Below are 24,735 nucleotides of genomic sequence, written 5' to 3'. Positions count from 1 at the left end.
CTTGCCTCTGATTGAAGGCTCTAGCTGGGACACTGTCATAGTTCATGGACAGTTCAAAACATAGAGCATCTCAAATGCAGGAAGAAAAGCTTCTGTATTTAGTTAAATAGCTTTTGGAGGCATGATGGAAAGCTGAGATAGAAAGAGATTGCAAATGCTGATAGAGGCATTATCACCAAGTTTCTGGGCTCCACTTTAACTTCAACTCCTGGCTTATCAGCGCTTGGCATCATCTTCGAGCAGCATGAATCTGAGAGAAGGAAAGGAATGTGAATGAGCCCATTAGCAGCCAGATATCATAGATCTTGTACTTTTGGGACTCTAGAAATCGACACCATATGTTGGTAAAAAGCCTGAGAGACCAGCCAGCTCCATAAGTTACTGTTAGGAAACAGCTTGTTTATCTGGCTTTAATTTGCTGCAACTGGGTTACCTTTGTGTGAGTGCACTTGTCTACGCACACACGTAAAAGTCTTTTCACTGCTCCGTGGAATTCCAACAAGACACGCTTGCCATCCGTCACCACTTGAATGGCATGCAGCACTCCTGAGTAACAGAAGGCTATTTCCCCTTTCAGAGGCACAACAGCAGGAAATATATTCCAAGCTCATCTAATTTGCGTTGTGGAATTGCTCAGGTCTCTTGCCAGCTGGAAGGTGGTTGGCAGGCACACATCAGCTTCTAGCCTTTCTCAAACACAGCCTTATTTAATAGCCTACTTTGATGAGCTGCATAAGAAAAGTCAACCCGTAAATGAGGATGGATTGGCTGTAAATGCTTGTTCAGTCTGTGCTGCCAGTACTCATTAGGTGTCATGCACAAAAGGGTCACAGCTCATTGCCAGAAAAGGTAACAATGCCTTAGAGAGGTCATGACATGGGATAGAGTGGAGTACATGTGCTGGGTGACACGGCTCATTGACCACATTATAGAGGTAAAAGCAAGCAGACTGCTACCTTCTTATATACCTGTGCCCCACACAGATGACCCAATGTCCTGGGCTGTATGACAAAATCTTTTTCTGGCCAAGAAGCACCAAACACTACAAGATCCAAGAACCAGAGAGTTGTAGAGTAGCAGTTCCACTGCTGCCACATTGCTGCAAGAGGTTGGATGGGTAGTTTGGTCCTGAGGAGTCTAGCGATGTCAGCTTCAGTAGAAGTTGCTGCTTTATTCACCCTGACAACAGTGATGTAAATTAGCCAGCAGCTCCCATGCCGGCACAGCCCTGCAGCCAGTTTAAGACCCATGCAATTCAATCATTTGGATTTTGCATTTGGCTTGATAACCACAGCTTGGCCACCTCCTTCTTAGATTTGTCCTAGTTCCCCTAAACAACAGCAAGGGGATTTCCCAGTGTATTTCCTGAGAGAAATTCCAGTATAACCAAAACACAACTCTCAATGATTTCCTGTGAGTTTCTTGCAGTACTGGTACATCACTGATCAAGACAAACCACAGCCTTTTAAATGAGCATGTTATATGGCAAAATATGTTTAAAAATGTTCCTAGATGGTGAAGATTTTTGTAAGGTTTTTTTGTTATAGAATTCAAGAAGTCAAGAGGCTGCCTATAATGATCAAAAGTAGCTGCTAAGGATGTACTGAGAACCATTAGTTAACACATAGAATCTACCTGACAGTTTGGGTTGGAAAGGACATGAAACAATATCTAGTTCCAACCCCTTCCTGTGTGCAGGGACACCTTCCACTAGACCAGGTTGCTCAAAGCCCCACCCAAACTGGCCTTGAACAATTCTAGGCCTAAGACATCCACAGCCGCTCTGGGGAATCTGTCCCAGTACCTCACCACCCTCACAGTAAAGAATTTTTTCCTAATATCTAATCTCAACCTACCCTCTTCCATCTTAAGGCCGTTTCCCCTCATCCTGTCACTCAATATCCTTGTAAAGAGTCCCTGTCCAGCTCTCCTGGAGAGGGAGAGCCCCTTCAGGTACTTGAAGGCTGCTACACATATTACTGATATTTGCAAGGTATGGATTATAGATGGTATTTATGTTTAAGCTAAGTATTTGAAGAGCAAAGAGGAGTTACTCTGGAGCTACTTTATTGAAGATCAAAGTAAAGCTGGTTCTCTGACACAGGAAGGAGATGGAGACTACTCAGCTGATGACAAGACCAACACTGGGGAGGAAGAGGAGTACAACACCTTGCTGTTTCAAGGCATTGAATGTACACAACATTCATCACCCAATTTGGAATTTTCCCATGATGTCAAAATTAAAACTATGATGTCACCTATTTTCTTAAGAAATCAGGCCAGAACACCTCAAGTGGCCATCCAATTTTGTGTGGTCCTGACAGTGCAAGATGACTGTTCATAAACAACTATTTCCTGGCAAAAGATTGTTTTGGCTTTAGTGCAGAGAATAAATCCTGTAACTGTTTAGGAAAGAGCAAAACTTCCAGAACTATAGTACAACTTTCAATGTAAAATCTAATCCCAAAACTTGAAACTGCGGTTCACTGTTTGTGGCCACCCCTTGCAACACAACTCTGTGTGAAGTTTGATTTATTTACTAGTGGAAGGAGTCAGGGTATACCGTAAAACTACAAATAATAAAGTATCTGGAGGTGTTTTGCAGGGCACAGACAGTAAAAGCATCAATATATACAACTATCAGAACATCCATGAAACTTGCCTGCTTTAAGAGACTCTGCTCCAGTTATGTCAAGAGTACAAATCAATGCTTTCAAATTGGTTTTAGTTTTGTTTTGTACTTGGTGTACTATACTACAGTGTGTGTTTTGTTAAATAAATAGAAATAATAAATATTTTGGGCTTAGGGTTCCTGTGGGTTTTTTCCTTTTTTATTTTTTTGGTAGCAGGATTTCTGCATTTAAGAAAATGCTGCCATGAAAAGAAGTTGCAGTTGGTGAAAAGCTTATAAATGCTTTCAGTTCTTGGAGTAAAAATAAGGAAGAATATTCCTATTTCACTATTCAGTCAATTCTTATCCTCAAGAAGGAAGATCCAGGGAACTGTAGGCTGGTCAACCTTACCTTGATCTCTAGAATGGTAATGGTAAAAAATAATCAGGGAAAACCATTTTCAAGCATACTGATTACGAGTAGGTTAATGGAAGAGGTTAACACAGATTTGCAAACGAATGCCTTCCCTCCTCACCCATTCTGTGTTTCTGTGAGCCTGTGGCTGAAGATGAAAACTGATCCGACTCCTCTTACTTGACAAATTCCATACTAACTATTTCAGATAGAACACATCAAGTTTCTTGAAACTTTAAAAACAAATTTTACTTTACAATGCATCTTCCTAAGCCATGAATACTATTGTCTGGAGCAGTACCCATAGCTCAGGAACAATATCATTTCAGCTATGCTGTCCACCTTTGTAGTGGCTTTGGCATCTGGTTACATAAATACAGTTTGTCTGCTTGAATGATGCGGGTAAAACGCTGTTTCTAAAGTAAACAGAACAAGGTGGCAGCAGCAAAAAGGCAAATAGAAACAGTGAGTAAAGTGTTATGCCATATAATAGGTTTTTTTGCAAAATTTGCCTTGAAAATGTGAGATATTTAATTAAAAAAAAGAAGCAGGTACCAGTTAGAGGGTCGATTGTATGCTTGTTCTTAATACCCTGTCAATCAGAGTGCAAGCATTAAGAGTTCAGGAACTTAAACTCTTAGTGCCCTGGCAGTACTACTTGTATTGGTGGCAGGGGAAAGTGTACGTGTTTAAAAAATTTCCTGCTAAGTTCCTACTGTCAAACACATCAGGTAATATCTTCTCATTCCATGTCTGTCAGTTGGGAAATATATACCGTTATGTCCGTCTTACAACAAACACATTGGAATATTTATTGCCTCTCTAAATAGTAAAAAAAAAAAAAGCTAATGATAATTCAAGGTGTTTCAAAAGATTTAATTGTAAACCTGTTAAATGAACCAGACAGCACAATTTAACTTCTTTTGCCTTTTTTCTTCCTCTGTATCCTGTCAAAAGACATTTTGTTAAATATTTTCAATTTATTGAGAAAACAAAAAATGAAGAAATAAGCAATATGCATGCAGTCAGACTGGTATCAGAAGAAGTGATTGGCAAAAAAAGGAATGAAAAATAAGGGAAGGATGCTCAGGAGTAAGCAAAGGAATTTATTGAGAGAAACTGGAGCAAGAGAGCTCTGTTTTTCAATACATATTCCAGGAATAGTGCAGGATGCCTAGGAGGTGAGTGATCGTGTAGATACTGAGTATCAGATCTTCATCCTAACACAAAGGAAGAAGAAAGGTGATGTGGATGCAGAAGCACAGGGTGTTGGTAACTCCTGAGTGTGTTACAGATAGAGTGATTTTTGAGTGGAAATAGAAGCAAAGTGATAGAATAAAGTAATGGGTACTAAGAAGGGCTATGGTGATAAGCCTGTGTTTTGAAATGTGACAGGTTTAAGGAGATCATTCAAGGTCCACACAGTGACAAGGTGTTTTGCAGACAAAAAAAAAAAGAGTGGGAAAATTGGTATCCAGAAACAGAGACAAGGGCCAAAGAAATCTCAAAGAGAGAGTGAGAGATGAACAGAATATTGAGACAGCAGACTAATAGGAAGCAGAGTAGTATACTGACTAGATGTAGTGGAGAAGGATGTATAACCTGCAGTTAGAAGGGAATATTGATTTATTTTGACACCATAAGAAATTAAATCTGTGGTGTTGTGAACTCCTGGTCATGGTAGAATCGGAAAGTACCTTCTTAGTGTCAGAGATGATAAGACAATGTAGAAACTTGTAGTTATTGTTCAATTATTGTGACAAATGACTGCTTGACTTCTGGAAATAGATCAGAATTGTCCATAATAAACTGTGGTCCTAAAGAGATGGTTCTCAATGCTTTCCTGAGAAGGTGTGAAAATTAACATGGGGCTCTAGAATTTGTGTTCTGAGGTTTTAAGACATCTGACCAGTGGGAGACATTCATGGAGGAAGGAGTGCTGGGAGGTGAACTCCTCTGGAGTCCAAGAGAAGCTTGACAGATCAGTTGTTCCACTCAGTTCCTCTGGAGGCCACAAGACTTTCAGGATTTCCTTTAAAACTTAGAGAGAAGAATGTAATGATAGTTAGAATATCAGTGTATATGCAAACAGATATGATGGAAACAGAGGGCTAAGATGAGGAAAGCAGTTGTCTGGACAACACTTTCTAACAAAAGACTTGATCTGATAGATAAATAGAATAAGCTAAGATAAATCGATTTAAGATTCTTATTGCAAAGAAACTGGATGGTGAAACAGAAGGAAATATACTGATTAAAGTAGGAAGTGAAAACAGCTATATGGGGTAAATAGAATGAGTACAGAAAAACAGTTGTAACTAAAGATACTTGCTGTTCAAAGGGGACAGAAACAAAGCCCTCAGAGAGGCTGAAGAAAAAGTAGGAACTATAGAATGACAAAAAAAAAAAAAAAGGAGGTTGGTAGAAACCTTCGAAGGTTGTTAGTCCAACCTCCTGCTCAAAGCAGAGCTAGCTTCAAAGTTGCTTCAAAGGTGGTTCATGCTTTTTTCTGTTCAATTCTGAAGACTTTTAAGGATAGAGATTTCACCATCTCTCAAGAGAATCTGCTGGAGGTTGCATATATGGACATTTAGAGATTCTCAAGGTCAGGTCTGTTTACAGCATGAAAGCTCTTTGATATTTTTTGACAGATCAATATTACAAGGAAATGTCTCATTCTAAATGACACCAAACTTTCTTATTGGAAACCCAGAACAAGGATTACCAATAATGTTAAAGGCTACATCAATTTCTTCACCAAACAGCAAATAAATCAGTCAGGAATGTCAGCATTTTAAATTTGACTTAAATAAATTATCATAAACAGCAATATAAGATATGGATTAAAATAGTCTTGGATAGCTTTATCAAAGGTTGAAGATTAAACAAAACCACAACCCAAACCTCCCCCCAAAACAAACAAAAAAACCCTCCCATAAAACAAACAAACAAACAGAAAAGAAGATGCACCAGTAGATGTATTGTAGTGGAAAGACTTGCCAGTTTGCAAGTTCATGTTGCTGACCTTCATGTACTGGTCTGTCTCTTGAGAGCCCAGAGGGTTAGTGATTCAGGGACCAGCATGAGACCCTGCTTTCCAAGATGTGCAAAAGTAGAAAGCCAGATTTATTATTTTTTGCAATGTTTTTTGATGCTTGTAAATAACTTTCTTTTATTGTACAGCATGCTTATTTGATACGTTATTTTGTTAGCTGGCATTGCTGACAGACTATGAAGCAATTTATTAATCTGCAAGGACAATATTTTGTAAATTATATTTGAGGTATGCTGGCATGTCCCCACAGTTTTTACAGAGTAACTCTGAAAATGACATTTTTATCTTGTGAATGGATGATAGGACTTATTGGTCGTATGAAATAATCAGTCAAAAGAAGATCCCATTTGCCACAGTGAAGCTGGTTCCTTATGATCTGTGTGTCAGATGGACTGAGAAATTAGGGGTAAAACTGAAAGATGACAAGGAATGTGATGGAAAAACATGAACAGTACATGTTTTCTGAGTTGAGAAAGAATATGCATAGGTCTTAGTTCACTGTTTATTACTTGGAATTATTACCTACAGTTCATTAAATGAAGAGTCTTCTGCATTCAATATCGAGAAAGATATAAGGTGCATTTGCACCAGAAAAACATTAGCCTTTTCCTAAAAGAAAAGAATGTGCAAAGTGAAAGAAACTGAAGACCCTTGGAGTGGATTAACAGATAAGAAGATGGAGCATAAGGCAGCTTGGCAAGACTAATCAGAGGCTACAAGATTGGTTGATAGGTGATATTCAGAGGTCAAGGACCCTCTCTGAAACAGAGGACGTAGCAGCCATATTTTTTATTCCTTTGGGGTACAGGAACAAAACAGATCATTGAACAAAGTAAATGGTAAAGCCGGGGAACCTCCCAACCAAAACACTAGGGGTGTCTCCAACGCAGGGAACATTTCCCATGCCTGAGCCTTGAGCTGTAGGGCTTTTCCACTAGTGTCAATGAGGGACTGTGTTCAACCATGGGCATAAGAAGCAGTGGAAGCAACATAGAAGGACTGCAAAAAAGTGAAGGCAGCTAAGGTTGCAGTGAGAACAAAAACTTTGGTATTTAAACCTGTAAAAGTCACATAATAAAAGTTTAAAGCTTAAGTGCTAGGTGAAAATGAGTTTGGTTTGGAGGATAAAGTCAGCCTCTGATTGTTTTGCTGTGATCACGAAAGCAGAAATTGGTGCTTTCTTTGATGAGATAGATGACTGCAGCGATATTTGATTCTAGACTCATTTCTTCTCCTGATCCAAATAGGACTGTTGTTTTGGCTGTGAAGAGATAACAGTATTTTTTGGTTTATATTCCTGCTATAGAGCCTGTAAGACATATATATCTGGGAAAAAATATGACATATCATTTATTGTGAAGATCTTCTGATATGACTTAGTTGTCACATAGTTAACTCTGGAACAGTCTGTCTTAAATTTTTTTTTTTTATTAGAAGTATTTTTCTGTTAGAGAATACATAATTCTTTAGGGCAGAGTAAAGAATTTAGCAGAAGAACCACAAGGACATTTTAAGTAGTCAAGCTGAGAGCTAGAACAGATTAAAAGAAAAAATTTCCCTCAATTTAAATGGTTTACGTTCACTCAGGTCAACTCATGTTCAACAGGGAGGATTAAAAGAAGAGCTCTTTGCACAAAGGCAAAGAACTACTGAAAGGACCTTCAGTTCTGGCATTGTCAAGATTTCTTTTTAGGCTCAATAAGAAAATCACAATGTAAAGTTATGTGAAACCTGGCATGCAACAGAGGAAACAAATGTGGCACAACATAAGCAGCAGAGGACATCTGATGTTGTCTCTGTTTAAGCTTGAAGCATTTTTAGATCTTTCCTTAACTTCATGAACACTTAAGAAGCCGTTGAAACCAGAGCATATCTTGTTCATGGCATAGAATTATTTGAAAGCTTAAGTTTCAAACACATGCAGTCTAAGAAGGTCATTAAGATACAGCTTGAAGGGCTTTCCTCTCTATGTGGCATTGAAGACATGCCCATTTTCATTAAACTATCATTAAAAAGTCTTGATATTAATGAATTAGTTTTCACATTTAATTTCCTTTTCAGAATCATAAATTGTCTACAGCTTTGAGTTCTACACTTTCCTCCTTCGGTTTCAAATATTCTGTACTCTGCAAGCACTTTATAAAAAAAAATGGGATGAAAAAAACCCCTTAATGCTTTCCTAACATAATAGACTACATCTTGAAAGGTCCCCTTGCAAAAGAGAAGACACTGCAAGTGCTGCAAGTGCTTTCAGTACTGGTTTTACACTTTTATACTTATGTGTGATATCAAACCACTAGAAGAGTCAGTAGACTTCAAACAGCTTCTTGACACAAACTCAAGTAAGAAAAAGCTTGATAACAAATACTGCATGGAAAAGATTTCTTCTCCTGATTCAATTACTAGTTTCTTATATTGTCTCAGTTAAGTGTCTCACTGAAGTGGTTTCACTTAGCACTTTATAAACTTGTCTCTCCCTACCCAAACTCAATTTAAGAAATAGTTAAACACTTTTTTTGCTTGCTTTTTCCTCACTTGGATAAGTATAGGAGATGTTGCCTTTTTAGCCTACAGACCTTTTGCCTATGGATCTTGGTGAAGGCAACTCCAGCTTAATAATTTCTTCATTCTGGAACCAGACTCTATACTGCACTCAAGATAGTGAGGCTCTGGTCTCCTGTTGTATCCTCTGGCCACTGCCATAACAATAAGACAACATAACCCCAAACTCTAGTTCTGCCACAGTAAATCAGGGTCCACATCAGATACTCAGGAATCCTGTGGAGCAGGAAGCTGGCAACTTGAATGTTGGCATGTTTATGCAAATATCTTCCCAAGGCCAACAGAAGAAAATAAAATGCCTGCGTTTTGTGAAGCTTTTACAGTTTTCAGAGAGTGGGAAACAAAAATAGAAAACGTATAACATACTTTTTCTCAACAAAATACTTTCCCACATAATACTGATTTTCTAGCTGACTCTGTAGTCTGCTGCTCCATTTATTAGCACTCTATTTTGGGATTTTGTGCAAGACTGTCACAGCACTACTTCTAGACGTGTTGCTTGGATGATAACACAGAACCAGCTGCTTGCATCTCTGATGCCATGTATTGCCTCCAAGACTAGAGAGTCTGGAGGGTACAAACTAAAGTCCTCACTGAGCAGACAAGCTCTTTGTGTAGTCACTCATTGGGACAATCTTGCTGAGCACCAGCCATTTGGTCAGAGAAGAGTCCAGGTCCTGCACCTGTCTGGACTCTCTTAAGAGCATAATCTAACAAAATGGCTTTGCAACATTTTTGAGAGGGAACAAAATGGTCATACAGATTTTTGGAGAGTGTTTGTCACTGATTGCAAATGCCAGTAGCGAGGTAATCACCCCTTTTTGTGTGTGCGAACTCTGACTGTAACAATTTGTTCATACATAACTCTCTTATTCCTTTCCCAAGTGAGAGTGTACAGCATTTGCTCACGTAACTGAGGACAGCTTTGCCATTACCTGGATTTTTATCTGTGGTCTGTAGTGAAACCAAGAACATTTATCACCCCAGATCAGATTGACAATTATGCAAATAATAAATTACAGGTGTCACTATTTTGGGGTTTAGCCTAAATGCAGAACTGAGATGATATGCTGCCTGTTCCCTCATTAGCTGATAATTTGACTTACAAGCAGAGGTATTGGAGATCCTAAATTCCTACATATTTTTGAGAGCAGTGGCACAAATACAGAAGAAACAGCCCAATTAAAAACCTCCCTCAAAGGCTGCAGATCAGTAACATCAGATATCAGTGTCTTCAAAGAGACAGTGACTATAACATTCACAGCCATAGAGCTCATGTCTTACCAGGCACAGGAGGTTTCCTATGGAGAAAAGAAAACCTCAAAGGCCATAAAACAAAATCCTTGATAAAAACAAAGATTTAGAAATTCTGCTACTCGGAATTATTTGTTTGATTAAATCTGAGCTATCCTAACCTTTTTCTGCAATGATAATTCATCCACAAACATCTGACACTTCAAACAACTTTTACATTTTCCTTTCCTCTGTGGCTCCGGTGCATCTGTGTTCTCACAGCAGAAGCACCACCACTGTTTCTCTATCCTTTTCATTTTCTGTAATGAATCTGATGCACCCACAGAATTGGTGAAGTCATTAGACACGTCTTTAAAGGACTGTCTCAGCATGGACTCCTGAGGATATGGTGTTCTTGTCTCTTTAAATGAATCAGCTATGTAGAAGCTAAATTGGGAAAGCAGCCAAAGAATTCCCAAGAGACCTGCTGACAGAAGGGCATCATAGTCCTGTAATATAAAAATATGAACTCTCTGGCATTAGAGCTCCTTTGTTGTAATGCATTCCAAGATGACTTTGAATAACAACATGTAACGGCAATCACAGAATCATACGGGATTTGAGGGCATAGACGAAAATCACCCAAGCTCTCCACACTTCTTCCTGCCTGTCTGGAGGTGCTCTCTGATGCCTAAAAGAAAATTCAGGGAGAAAAAAAAATTACGTGGCAAATTAGTTTCAAAGATGAGACAAGGAAAGGATTTTAGTTTGTGCCTAGGCATAAAGCTACAAGACGCGCACCTGCCCCTCTGTTACAGATGTTACAATTTATAATACTGCCTGTCTAATCCGAGGTTCTCCCACCCTCTGGCTTTTGCTCTGGTCCTGCCCCTTGGGAATTGGGGTTGGGGTGTTTAAGACTGTCTTACTTTATCCTTCTAGTCTTCCTCAGAGCACAAAGTGCACATAGTTACCCAGAGTTTGACTGTACGCTGCGGTTTAGGCCAAAGTACAAGTGTTCTCTAAACAGAATAGGCCTACCTTGACAAGAGACTAAACATTTTCTAATGGAATTCAGGGGATAATTGATATGGGGAGCATGGAATGGGGTAATAGGGTTAGGGAATGTGTGTAGTTACTATGCTAAGGGTAAGGGAATAAGTGCTGTTGCTTCTAAATCTATTTCTATTATATAACTACTTATAAAACTTATAAAAATTAGAAAAATCAAAAAACCAGATGGACCTTAAGGCATCATCTCAGCTCCGTGTCAGCCAAAAATGAGACAACAGACCAGTGTTGATTGGCATTTTCAGTTGAGTTAAATACCTGTCTATACCTATATTGGTCATGCTATGATTCCGGGCAGTGCAAACCTATGGGAACATGTGGGACAGGGACTTGGAAACCCTAAATGGGCCTCACTTTGCTGCTGTTCAGACACAGGGAAAGACACCAGATACAAACCTGAGGCAACAGTTGAGACTGAATTAAAAAAAAAACAAAACCAAAAAAAACCCAAAACCCAAACAACAAACCCCAAACAAAGGAACACTCTCTTTGTTTAAACAAACTTTTGATATCTCTATGGCATGAGTAAAACCCTTTCCTGTGTAAGGTAGGGAAGAGTTTTTCAGGCCCAAACTCCATGCAAGCAAAGACAAAAGTACTCTTTTAAGCATGAGTCAGGACCTTAATAAAACTAAGCCCTGAAGAATAACCTGTGTGATTTTTGCCCTGAGGAAAGGTCTCAAGTCAGAGGCAAAACTGAAAAACCTGAGCCCAGATGGTTTGAATCAGAGCCTGGGGCCCAGCTTGGTTAGTTTTCATGTCTGTCTGATGACAACAGCCTCACAGCCAACCACTGGAAGTTCATTCCTACAAGAGCAAGTTGAGATGTTGCTCACTGTGAAAATATGACTGTGACATATAGGGAAAATATAACTGCTTTGAAGTCTCACAGAAATAATGCTTTCTGCTGAGATTCAGCAGGAAAGTAACAACCAGTGGTTTGACTGTCAAAAATCCACCTGACATTCAGAAAAATAACAACTGTTTTATATATGTCTGCAATAGCCAGATGCTATGAATCTTGTGCAGCCTCAGGGAATATCAAAGTACTTGATAACATGTGATTTGATATTCCAAAGAGAAAAATAACCTGACAAAACTTTGCTAAAGAAACATTACCAGAAGCATCCAACTGTTGCAATTTCTTTCTCATGCAATGTCTCCGTGGTACCCAACAGGAAAAACTGAAAGTACAAGCTTGCCACCACCAGACAGAAAGATCAAGAGCCATTTTTATAATATGCAATCCAGTGCAAATATAGTATTTAATTCTATTGTCACTGAAGGGATGAGCGTCTGTTTACCACCCAAATAATAAACCATATTCTGTGCTGAAGATTAGTTGCCCATATAAATATTTAAGTCTACAGGTATTTCCCATTGAAAAGCATGATTTATGAGAAAAAAACCCCTAACTTTCAAAACCAATAATTATTCTCAGACAATGTGAAGAGAGGAAGCAGTCTTGGTAAAGCTATTGACTTTGTGGTCCACAGATAAATCCACTCGTACTCTTGACTTTTAGAAATATTCTGGGCTGTGCATGGACAAGGTGGTTTCAGCATCCTTTTAGGAAGTAGAGCTACAAGGGCAGTGACTAAGTGCTGAAGGGATTTATCTGCTCAGCTCTGGGGCAGCCATCAGAGATATATTCCTGTAGAGTCTTGGCCAATGAAAACAAACTTGCCTGAGAGAAGAGGGAAGTTCTCCTTCTGTGTTATGAGCCATATGGTAACCGGGTTCACACAAATAAACAAATAAAAGCAGTTTCTCTCCCACTCTGTCTCCCCATACACTAAAAAAAAAAAAAAAAATCCTGAAGCAGCATGACCAGGCTTTCTAAAAATAAAGAAGCTGGTTTTGTTTTATTTTTGTAGCTCATGAGGAAAGCTGCTCTAATTTTGCTTGTAGAGTACAATCAGAACTGAAATAAAATATTACATTTTTTTGCTAAAATCCTTGCTGCCTGGTGCTTTATCCCAATGGTTAGTTAAAATACCAACGATATTGGTCCCAAACACTGCTTATCATCAGCTCCCAGTACAGCCTCTAGGATGGAGCATCTAAAGATGAAGTTGCAGACAAGATCTAACAGATGTGAAGAACCACAAATTTCCTTTCTGCTACAGGTTGGAAACAAGATGTCTCCAACCTGAAACAGGATAACATGCTTACAATAAGGACCTGTGAGACAGCTGGTTTTGCAAGTGATGGGTAATTATGAAATTTAACTTAATAATTTCAATATGAATGTTGAGCTCCCCCAGATCCTTCAGAGATAATGTTTTCAGTCTGGCAGCTGGACATTTAAATATCCATTCTGTTAATCTATAGGCATTATGTACTGACTACAGCTTTACTGAGAACACTGAGCCAGCTCCTGTGAATATATGGCACAGACAGAAAGCTGACATATGGACTAATTACCTTATTTAAGAACAGATGCAAAAATCTACCCCTAAATAAAGGATGTTTGTGGTGGCTATTTAAATTTCATCCAAGAACAACATGCAAACAGATATTTTATACAACTATAAAGCCTTGCTGAATTTTGGGCTGCCTATGTCTGACCTACACCAGTTTCGGTTAAATTTACTGGTACAATTCAGTGGTCCAGAATACCTATTTCAAGAATCAGGAGAGCCCCTTTATTTAGTACTGCTTTGTAACACAAAATCTGGATTTTTTTTTCCTCTCAGGAGTAACATAAACAAGGACAATGCTTTTGTAGGTCTCTCATTAAGATTTAGCTCAGGCTTAAGAAGGGTTTTTACTCGAAAAATATTCACAGTTATATGTAGACAAAATGAAAAAATATAATAAATCTGCAACAGCTACTTTTGGTCAGAAGTAAATTATATTAGCCAGCCCAATCCTATAAGTGAATATTAGTCTCCAGCTTCTCGTCAAAAAATCTCAGGAGTTCTGATACTTTTGGCGTATGTGGAAAGTATTGGAGTTCACTGATTACCAGCGGGATAATCATTCCATGTTTCTGGATCTTTGCTTTTAGCAGTTTTCATTATCTAAATTATAGTAAATGCAATTTTGTTTCACAGGAGTTATCATCACCATATTCCCTTTAAAGAAAATCCTGACACAAAAGACCACCCAAGACTGAGCTCTCCCTTGCAAGTTGATGGTAAGGGCTAAAGCTCTGTGTGTGAAGACAACATTCAGGTCACCCGGTTCCAACGTCCTCAATTGCTTTCTGTAGTTTCTCAGTCTGAGATCTTATTCTGGCAACTTCAAACAATATTTCATCTAAAACTGGATATGTTTTCTTTCATTTTTAGGGGATTAAATTGGCTTGTATAACATTCTAGTTCTGAACTTTGCTCCAGGTCACGTGACAGCTCTGTCAAACGCTGGGGAGAGGGTGAGTCCACAGCACTCCCCCTCCCCCGAGTACCACTCCTCTTACAGACATTCTGAAAATTGTAAATTTATAATTCAAAGCTTAAATTGGTTTCTCAGAAGGGCTTTTTCTGGGTGCTTTTTGGCAATTATAAGGAGTGTCTTGCTCTGGCTAACAAACATGACATTTTTACATTGCTGTGAAAAGCCTTAAACCTCCATCTGGTTTAGAGAATACGGGGTTCCTTTCTGCAGTGTGAGGGACATAGGAATGGGTTCCTTGTGACAGAGGGATGCCTGTAGTCACTTTTCTTTTATACTGTTTCCCCTAGGGAATAACATAAGATCCATGTGCTCTCTTCAGTTGCACTCTTATTCTACCTATTGACCCCTGAACTTGTTCTGGTTTCTGAATCACAAACTAAATTTCCTACTTTGCTGGAAATTACAGGGTGCCTTCATTCTGTCAAAAATGGTAGCTTCTCTTTTTGGATTTTTTTTGTTTGGTTGGTTTGTTTGTTTTTCCATTCTTTCTAAGGGGCACATATACTTTGTTGGCTGGATATGTTCCTATAGCTTTTCTTTCCCCTCTACAGATTGCCACGTAATAACATGTGTTTATGATTATTTTGAAAGTATTTACAGAGAAGAATGGAAAGCTCGCTACCAACACAATCCCTGCATCAGCTTTCCCTTTCTTTAATACTTAATACTGGCTACAGAAGAAGAAAACAAAATCTAAAAATGAAACACTTAAGTATATCCACACAACTCTTTCCCCCTTGCTTTCCATGACCTTGGACTGTGGTATTAGCTTCTCACATAGAACAAAGCTTTGCAGCAAGCAGCCTGGAAAAATAAATTGACTAGTATTTTAATACCATACGCCTAAAGAGTTTCCAAATGTTTATGAGAAGGGAACTCAAAGTACTGAAAACAATGCTCACGTCATGCTTTTGCAAGCTTTCCATTTTTATTTGTTAAAAATATCTCCCTAGACTTTCCCATAACTACATGTTCACAGCTCTATCACCTCCAGCTGTGATCTCATCAGATGTCTCAGGCACAGCAAGGTCAGGTCTAGCTGACCCATGTACACAGAGCTTCCAAGAAAGGCCATTCTGCAGTATGCAATACCAGTAATACTGAATACCAAAGTGTTGGATAATGGCAGCTCTAATTTAACCTTAGCTTTTGCTACCCACTAAAAAAAAAACCAGTTGGTTGACAATGAAACTCAGCAGTGAGTGAATTAATAACTGTTTACATTAACAATTTTTTGTAAGTCACAAATGCAAATCAAATGTTCAAAGATGGCCTGGGTTGGGAATAAGACCACTTCACTTCATGTGCACAATAATGAGAGAAGTAGCTTGGATTGGCAAAGAGGATCTGGAAAAGGACTGTGGATTTTAAGATATACTTTGACACAAGCTTTCAATGACTGTAGAGCTCCACTGGATAGTCAAGGTAAGAAGCACAGTGATTGCTACTGAGTGTTTCTGTGAGCCCAGGAGTAACATCACACAAGATAGTATACCTCAATTGTTATGGAAATTACAGAATTTATGGAGGAGAAGAATTACATGGGAAATGAGAGATCAATTCCAGGGACTACCTTCTTGGTAAAGGGAGTTTTGTTTGTTTTGAAGAGCCTCTAGTGACCTGAAACCTCATTTGCACTGTCTTTGTTCACTAGTGAGACAGCTGAGGTTCTGTTCATTGAGTGTAAAAACCAGGCTGGTTCCCTCTTCTCAGCCATGACAAGCAGCCTTGCAGTAGCGTGTTCATACTCTCACAATCCTACTTTATTAACTTGGACGAATCCTCACTAGCCTGCCAAGAAGGTCTTTGCTTTGTCAGCTCAAACTGTTTTCATGCATAATGTCACATTTGCATTTCTTTCATGATGTCATTATGCCTGAATCTTCATCTCCTCTTTTCTCCACTATGAACAGCAGTTCAATGTTCTGTTTCTTGCTTCAGTTACCCATACTCAGAAGAAATGCGCTACTCAAGTTCACAGGAGTTTATCTTTAGACCTGAGGACAAGTAAATCCTGTCCCCCACACACATCATACCTGCCTCCCAGTGTCACACCAGATCAAAGGGACAAGGGACCTGTGAATTTCAGAACAACATCATTCATATAAGTAGTTTTACATGCCCAGAGGCTGTATTTTTTTAATGACTGAAGCTAAGATTTGGGATCCACACCACTCTGATATATCCAAGCAGACTGGGAACCCACATGTGCTGCATAACCTCCAGCTCCCACTGGAGCTGATTTTGAGAATGCTTTTGTATCACTTAGAAGAACACGCTTGCTAGGGTGTTTTTATCTAAGTGTTACTATTAAAGCTCTGAATAGAAGATGCCAAAGGCTGTGACACACATTTACGTGCACCGCATCTCTCTAGGATTTAAATTTTGTTGAAGAAATCAAAGATTTCAGTAGGTCTAGTTTATTCAGAGGAATCAGATTTTCTCACCTCCGTTAGGGAGGACAATGACAAACAGGAGGAAAACCTTGGGCAAGTTAATTATTTACTTGCCTCTGCTGAATTCAGGAACTAAGCCTTAGGCATTCGACCTTGAAAACCATTAGCTAAAAATCTTTGAACACTGGAAACCTGACAACACAGTACCCATGCCAAGCAGAGCAGACAAGGACAGGTACAAAAGTTTTGTAGAAATAAGTACAAGGGAAAGAGACAGAAAGAAACTGAAGAGAAACATTTACTTTGTTGTGCCAGGATGAACTGCAAAAGTTTCAAGACTGGCTTCTTGAAGGACTGGTTGCTAGCCTGACTGAGAGGAGCAAGAATAGTAACAACTTCTAGCAACATTAGTTTTAGTTGCTGCAACATGCAAGACAACTTGAAGAGAAATGGGTGTAATAAAATATAGCAAGATTAAAATAAAAATCCAGAATAGTGGCTCAGTATTGATACTTCTCTCTCAAAAGACTGGATGATGCAATAAACCTAGCAGTACTCTTTGTCAATCATAATGAAGACATAAGAATAGGAGCAGATGATCCAGAGACAATAAACAATTACTTAGAGAGCCACCAAAGAGCTAGATGGGGCCTACATCTAACCTTAGCAATGTGTGAGAACAGTGGCACTTTGATAACACCCTCTAAATTTTAGCTCTTAGGCTTCTAGAAATTGTGACAGGTGAGCAGTATGGAGAACAAAAAAAAAACAACCAAGCAAACAAAAAAAAACACCAAAAAAAACCAAAACAAAACAAAAAAACAACCAAAAAAAAATCCCAGCCATATGCAATTTGGAGGAACTTGCAGCAAACAGTCTCTCTATAAACATGTTAATTTTTCAATAGCCTCAAATTGACTCCCAGATGTAGCTCAGGACATGATAGAGAATGAACAATAACTCCAAGAACAACTTTTCTCAACTGTGCCTTATTAAATTACACATATGTAACCATACTAACCACTGTCCTGTTTACGCTATGTCTCCCAAAAGCCACAAAAAATAAATCAAACCCCTTATCTTTATAATAAATGCCTCTTGTATACTTTGCAATATGCTGTGTCCGCACACAAGTCTGGAGACAAGTTGATTCCACACATAGGACTGTGCAGAGAGCACAAGGTCTGCTCCATAAACACAGAGAAATTATTTGCTTAACATATTTCACTTCTCAGAAAAACACTCTGTAAAATGCAGGTATTTTATTAATTTGTACACATGATTGATCAGGGATTATGATAAAATTTTATCTGTTTTTTTAACCCCAAGACAAAGCAAAACATAAAGAGGGAGGCTTAACACACATTCAGTCTGCAGGACACAGCACTCTCAGTTTCATGTGTTCCTGGAAAAAACTAAGTGTCCTCATGGCTCTGTCATTTTTCATGCTCACAGTAAAATAATCAGTCAATATTTTGGTGAATAACAGGGGTTTTTTATGCAAGAGAACCTCATGTGATGCCTTGGTTATATCAAGAGCAGCACATGTTGGATACAGCATGTAGAAAGGCAAGGGAAGAGAAAACTACTTGTTGAAGAAACAGTTGAGCCTGACTATGTGAAGATGTTTTGTACCACAGTTTGAAAGCCTTCATGTGAATGCAATGGATGTGAAGTCAACTAGAGGAGTGCATGGCACTATAACTGTGTTCCTGGGGTTCTGGGCAGGATAGATGGTCAGTACATCAGGATAAAATTAATCCTACGGTGCCCTGGTGGTGAAGGTAGTTCTGTGTTGAGTAAATCTGGGTTTGGAAGCTAACAAGTCAAGCCTGGAACAGTCTTTTTCCTGTCTTGAACAGGTAAAATTTGGGGACCTTTACCAGTTGGGTGCTACCTGCATGCTCTCACAACTTTCCCAAGGTTTTAGATAGCTCCCTGTTTGTTCTAGAACCACAGTAGCAGCAAATCCCTCAATGACCTTCTTGGCACTCCCATCAGAGTGATGCAACAGGAGCCATCCACACATGGAACACACCTGGCACAATAGAAATCATGTAGCTGCTACAGAAAGCAGACGACACAGCAAGTGTCCCAACAACTCTAACCAGCCAGTAACCCAAATGTTCCCTGTACCTGCACGTGCTTGAGCAGCCATCAGTGCCTCTCTACAACAGGCAATCAGAGAGCTAAATCAAAGTAGAACTTAAGCCAAACCCTCCAGGAGGTATCTATATGTGAAGGCATAATCCTACACATAGTCTACAAAGACGGGTTTGCAATATGGAGACTGAGCACCTCAGATACACTTGCAACCGTGAGATTTGGAGCTTGTGAAAACAGCAGAGTTTGTGGCTACTCTCAGAAGAAGCATCTGAGAACTCCTTTGAGCTTCCTTACCAAAGGCTGGCAGAAGGTTCAAGAGAGACATGGTACAAAGCTACTAATGAAGAATCAAATAAAAGTATTTGCCAGCTACCTCTTTTAGATGCAAGAAAGAAGCTCAATTCATTCACTTCCAATAAAAACATAAAACAACAAGGAGTCAGATTTGGTAGATATTACCTTTGTTGGGTCTCCAGAATTCCCCTTGCTCTTGCAGTGACAAATCCCGAGAGCAACAGTTGCATCATTTCTGCTTTTGAAACATCTTTCCCTTTCCTGCCTTTGAATTTCTTACTCTCAGGAAGAGAAAGGCTCAAAAACCAAAACACGACAAAACAAAAAAACACCCAAAAACCAAACCAAACACAAACAAACAAAAAAACCACCAAAACCCCCCCACACTTTCTAGAAAACAACTATTATTATTCATAAATCAGTTTTGCCTCAATATTTATCCTCATACTATAGCTAAATCACTGGGGGGGGAAAAAAAAGACAGAAAGAAACAATCCCTCTTACCATGTTCCTTTTCTCAGCTACCTCTCTACTACAACCATTGCCTTACCCTTTGTATAAATCAGCTGTTCTTTTAGCAGCTTCAGCTGTAAAGATTCACAGGTGTTCTCTCTGATCTTCCCTCTGCACCTGTCAACACCATCTTCATTAACGCTCTTTGGTGGCAAGCTCAGTGTATTTCCTATTATTGTTTGCAAATGTTTAAGGAAACATTATTAGGAGATTCTTATAAGACCTCACACTACTCCTTCTTTAGGGAAAGGAATCTGTTAGTAGAAAAATTTTCAAAAGAGGTCTCTGCACTCTCCGTTCAGTGAAGATCAGAGGCTTTGGAAAATCTGACGGAAAGGGATGTAGATGGAGCTTAGCTGTGAATTTCAGCCTGCAGGCAATTGTCTCCTCTACAAGAATGCATCTAGTAATAAGAGTCTTAGATAAGTGTATAATTGAATTTCTGTTGTAATTAAAAAATCGATCATTTCCTGTAGTTTAAGCATTGACCTGTGGTTTTTCTTTTTTCGTGTGATTTTAATACTGACAAAGACAATACTGTCATTTGCATAACAAAATGACAGGATGACTCTGCATCTATTGAATATTGCTTTTTAATCCTAAAATGGAGTTTAGGCCTGAGGAAATATGTGTTTAGGGAAATAAATTGCTCTTTCAGAAGTAGACATTTGATGTTGCTTTTGGCTTCTGCACATGCAGAAGCATAAGCTATGAATGAGCAGAACTTTATCCTCTGTTAATGTGACATTTTCCAAATGGCACTTCTCACAGGAAGTAATTCATGACTCCCCTAAGGGTTTGGGGGTTGATTTTCTTACCATCTGTTGGTGAAGAGGTAGCCAAAAGGACCAAGAAACCACGGGTTCTCACTCCAAAATTACCATCTCAAATACCACTGAGAAAAGGCGATAAACTGAGTCACAGAAAGTGTAAATCGACAGCTGAGGAAGAACCTGAATCTACCTTCTCCTGAATACACATCACATCTTTTAAACAGGTGAAGCTTAAAAATAAGCTCCAACACCAAGCAATGGTAACTCGAGTCCAGACTGTCAAGCTGAGAAACAGGCAGGGTCCTGAATGGGGAACCATGTAGCTGAATGATGGGGACTTGAATGATGGGAACTTGCTTTAATCCATAAATAGCACCTCTGTCAGTAATCTAAAAGAGGAGGACCCTGGAAATGAGTCAGTGGTGACTGACTCTCCTTTACATAGATGCTTTTTATGGAGTTCTTCCTCCTCTGTCAAAAGGATCCACACACGTCTGCTATTATGGGTTAGATTAGGCAGCTGGGACCAATTTTGCACATTTTATCTTTCTTTTTTCCAATACGGCAAAAGAATTTGCTTAGAGGAAAAGAAGAGGAGTAATTGCATTAGCATTGAAAACAGATCACTCTTAGAAAGTAGTGTTTTTTAGGTCTAACCAATTTCATAAAATTTACTTAACTTAAACCACAAGAACAGAGTACAGAACTGCAAATTTTAATCTCATATTTTTTCTGTCTTTCTGTGTGTGGTTTTACATGTACATACATAGATGCATACATATATACACATTTTTTAGTGTATATATTTACAGAAGAACATTCACTATTAAGTGTGTGTGTATAAACAGTGATACATTTAATTTTACTACTTTGGCAGTAAAAAAAAAATCCATGTTTGAAATATTGCAAAGAGGAAACATTAACCACTACGGTTCCCTAAGAAATAGTGGCTTATTAGACGTGGGAACAGATTTTTAATTGCAACAGTATCAACTGACACTGCTTGGGCAATGTTGGCTAAATAAGGACCAGTAGGCATGAACTTGGCAAATTATCCTGTTATATTCCAGACACTCCAACATGCACCACATCAGGAAAGCGTGGTTTCCCCTCACACCATTTTTCCCATGAAAATAAAGTAGTTTGAAGAGGAGGAGACCTAGTACAGGCCCAGGAAACATTTTGGGAGTGCTTCACAGTACAGATGGGTTATCCCGGATCCCTTGCCTGGAGACATGTCAGAAGGGGACCACTGTTTTCTTAGGCTTCTCTGTGCACAGCTGAGGGCCTGCTAAAGCTGTAATATTGCTAATGAGAGCAAGTACAATGTCCGTGTCTCACTCTACAGAACATCAAAGATAGGAGGTGTTTTTTAACCACCAGAGGAGAGTCCCACTCTTAATAGTACCATAAAAGGGATCAGAAGAGTCAAGTTAGAGAAGAGGCTTTTTCTGAGTACTTAGGAACTTTCATTCCCATTCTTTAATGTGTTTTGTACAGTCAAACTTTAGAAGCCAAGAAACTGATGGGAAAATTAAAGCTGGAGGTGAGAACTAAAATGTATAGGCTGAAGATCACTGGAAGATTTGAGTGAATTTTTTGCAAAAGACAAAGAGATTTCTATGTACTGTGTGATAAAAAAATATGTAGTGAAAGGAAAATGTGTCTCTTGAAAGTAATTTTTTCTGCTGAGGATTCCATAAAATTCTTCTTTTTTAGCTCTTCCCTCAACATTCCAGTTGGCTAATAGCACAGATAGACAGAATGGAAATGATTCCAGCCTTCAAGAACATCAGTTCTCATGTCTGGGTTTTTCTAAAAGAAAGAAGAACATAGAACTTGCTCTCCAGGATTGCTTTCTGCAAGTCTGGGCCCTTTCTGAGCTTTAAAATTTACCTCTCTTATCCTCAATAATTTAAAAAGAGTTGTTTCACTTTTCATAAAATTATCTCTGGGAAATAATTTTTTCCATTACTAATTTTATATACTGGAAAGTTTCAGTCCTGTTTAATATCTTTGTTGATGATCTGGTTGAGGGGATTGAGTGTACCATTAGAAAATTTGAAGATAACACTAAGTTGGGAGAGAGTGTTGATCTGCTGGAAGGCAGGAGGGCTCTTCAGAGGGACCTGGACAAACTGGAGAGATGGTCTGATTCCAACAGGACAAGGTTCAACCAGGCCAAGTGCCAGGTCCTGCACTTTGGCCACAACAACCCCCTGTGGTGCTACAGGCTGGGCACAGTGTGTCTGGAGAGCAGCCAGGCAGAAAGGGACCTGGGAGTTTGGATTGACAGGAAGCTGAACATGAGGCAGCAGTGTGCCCAGGTGGCCAAGAAGGCCAATGGCATCCTGGCCTGTATCAGGAACAGTGTGGCCAACAGGTCCAGGGAAGTGATTCTTCCCCTGGACTCAGCGCTGGTGAGGCCACACCTGGAGTGCTGTGTCCAGTTCTGGGCCCCTCAGTTCAGGAAGGATATTGAGGTCCTGGAGCGGGTCCAGAAAAAAGCAATGAGGCTGCTGAAGGGACTGGAGCAAAAGTCCTATGAGGAGAGGCTGAGGGAGCTGGGGTTGTTCAGCCTGGAGAAGAGGAGGCTCAGGGGAGACCTCATCACTCTCTACAACTCCCTGACAGGAGGTTGTAGCCAGGTGGGGGTCGGTCTCTTCTCCCAGGCAATCAGCAGTAGGACAAGAGGGTATGGTCTTAAGCTCTGTCAGGGGAGGTTTAGGTTGGATATTAGGAAGAAATTTTTTACAGAGAGACTAATCAGACATTGGAATGGGCTGCCCAGGGAGGTGGTGGATTCACCGTCCCTGGAGGTTTTTAAGATGAGACTGGATGTGGCACTGAGTGCCATGGTCTAGTAACCATGACGGTGTAGGATCAAGGGTTGGACTTGATGATCTCAGAGGTCTTTTCCAACCCTGATTCTATGATTCTATGATTTCCACTGCAAAATTATCCTGATGGATGTATTTCGGCTAACCTGAAAAAGGACACTTATACTTGTTGTGATAAGGAATGGTAAGGAAGTAAAATCATACCATCTAGTATCAGCTTCTAAATGAGGCACCTAAATGAAGATTCTAGCAGTAATAGGCTTCCACTGAGTTAATGGAGCAAGATGGGATCTTGCAGAGAACTATTTGTGAGAACTGGATATGTGTGTCTGTCTGCTAGCTAAAGAGGGAACTTCAAGGTTCATGAATCCTTTGATGCTATGGAATTGGAGATGAGTAAGCAATATTACCTCTTTGCTAGCAGAAAGAAGGCATTAATGCTCTTCCCTGAGAGTGACAGGAGACTGAGACTTCCTCCTGGAAGATGACATCCCTTGTGGACTTACACATATATTATGAGTAAGGATCCTCTAGATTCTTAATTCTGAATTTCCTAAGTGTTTTTCCTTGACCTTCAGAGTTTAAGGGGGCAGGTGACACCAGACATGCCTATGCAGAGACTGTGTAAACGACAGTTGATGGGCCATGCTACTAACTGATATCTACACAGCAGTTTGCAGCACAGTATATGTTGCCCAATCCAGACCCTAACACATTCTGTGAATTTCAAAAAAGATTAATTCACTTGCTGCAATTTTGTGGTACCACACATGCTATGATTGTCTGGTCATAGCAACATGGAATGTCTACATGACATACATGTCTCCATGTCTACCTGGAAAAAGACACAATATCTAGAGTGATTTCATCCCTTAAGGAATTTCATTTGGCAGCTATTAAGGGTAAAAACAATGCATAACTTTAGAGCAGTCTAACAGAACACAGGGTTTAAAAAATATTTTTGTTGCTGCATAGTTGAGTAATGGGTACGAAAAACACGTTCACAATAAAATATAAATGAAACCCAGCTGAAATCTCTGTCGAGTGTCAAATGAATGGATTGTCTCCCTGCTCAGCCTTGGTGCACTGTATGCCCTGGATCTGAGCCAGGCCAGAATGTATACTAAAACTCTGCTCAGAAAGATCCTTCTGAGTTATTTCCCTTCTGGCATCACAAAACTCAAAATGGCCCCACTGGCTGGCTTCCAGTGCAGAGAGTGCCTGTAAATTCCTCTGAAGTTGTTGATAGATGCTGGTACTTATTCTATAAGATGGAGACAAAATTAAAGTTGCCGTGGATTTATTAGAGATACTGTTTTCTGTGGCACACAATGACCTACCTTGTAAGCCTTTTGCAATAAAGGCTTGCTAATACCCTAGAGCATCTCCTGGGGTTTCATTCAGAAGGCACCAGGACTGCACTTCGCTGGACAGTTCCTGTTTGTCTTGAGCTGCTAGAGATGC

This window comes from Pipra filicauda, unplaced genomic scaffold, assembly GCF_003945595.2.
Source record: "Pipra filicauda isolate LSUMZ 115617 unplaced genomic scaffold, ASM394559v2 scaffold213_size2393758_pilon, whole genome shotgun sequence".
NCBI lineage: Eukaryota > Metazoa > Chordata > Aves > Passeriformes > Pipridae > Pipra > Pipra filicauda.
The sequence above is the reverse complement of the archived record's forward strand: the minus strand, read 5'-3'. Positions refer to the sequence as shown.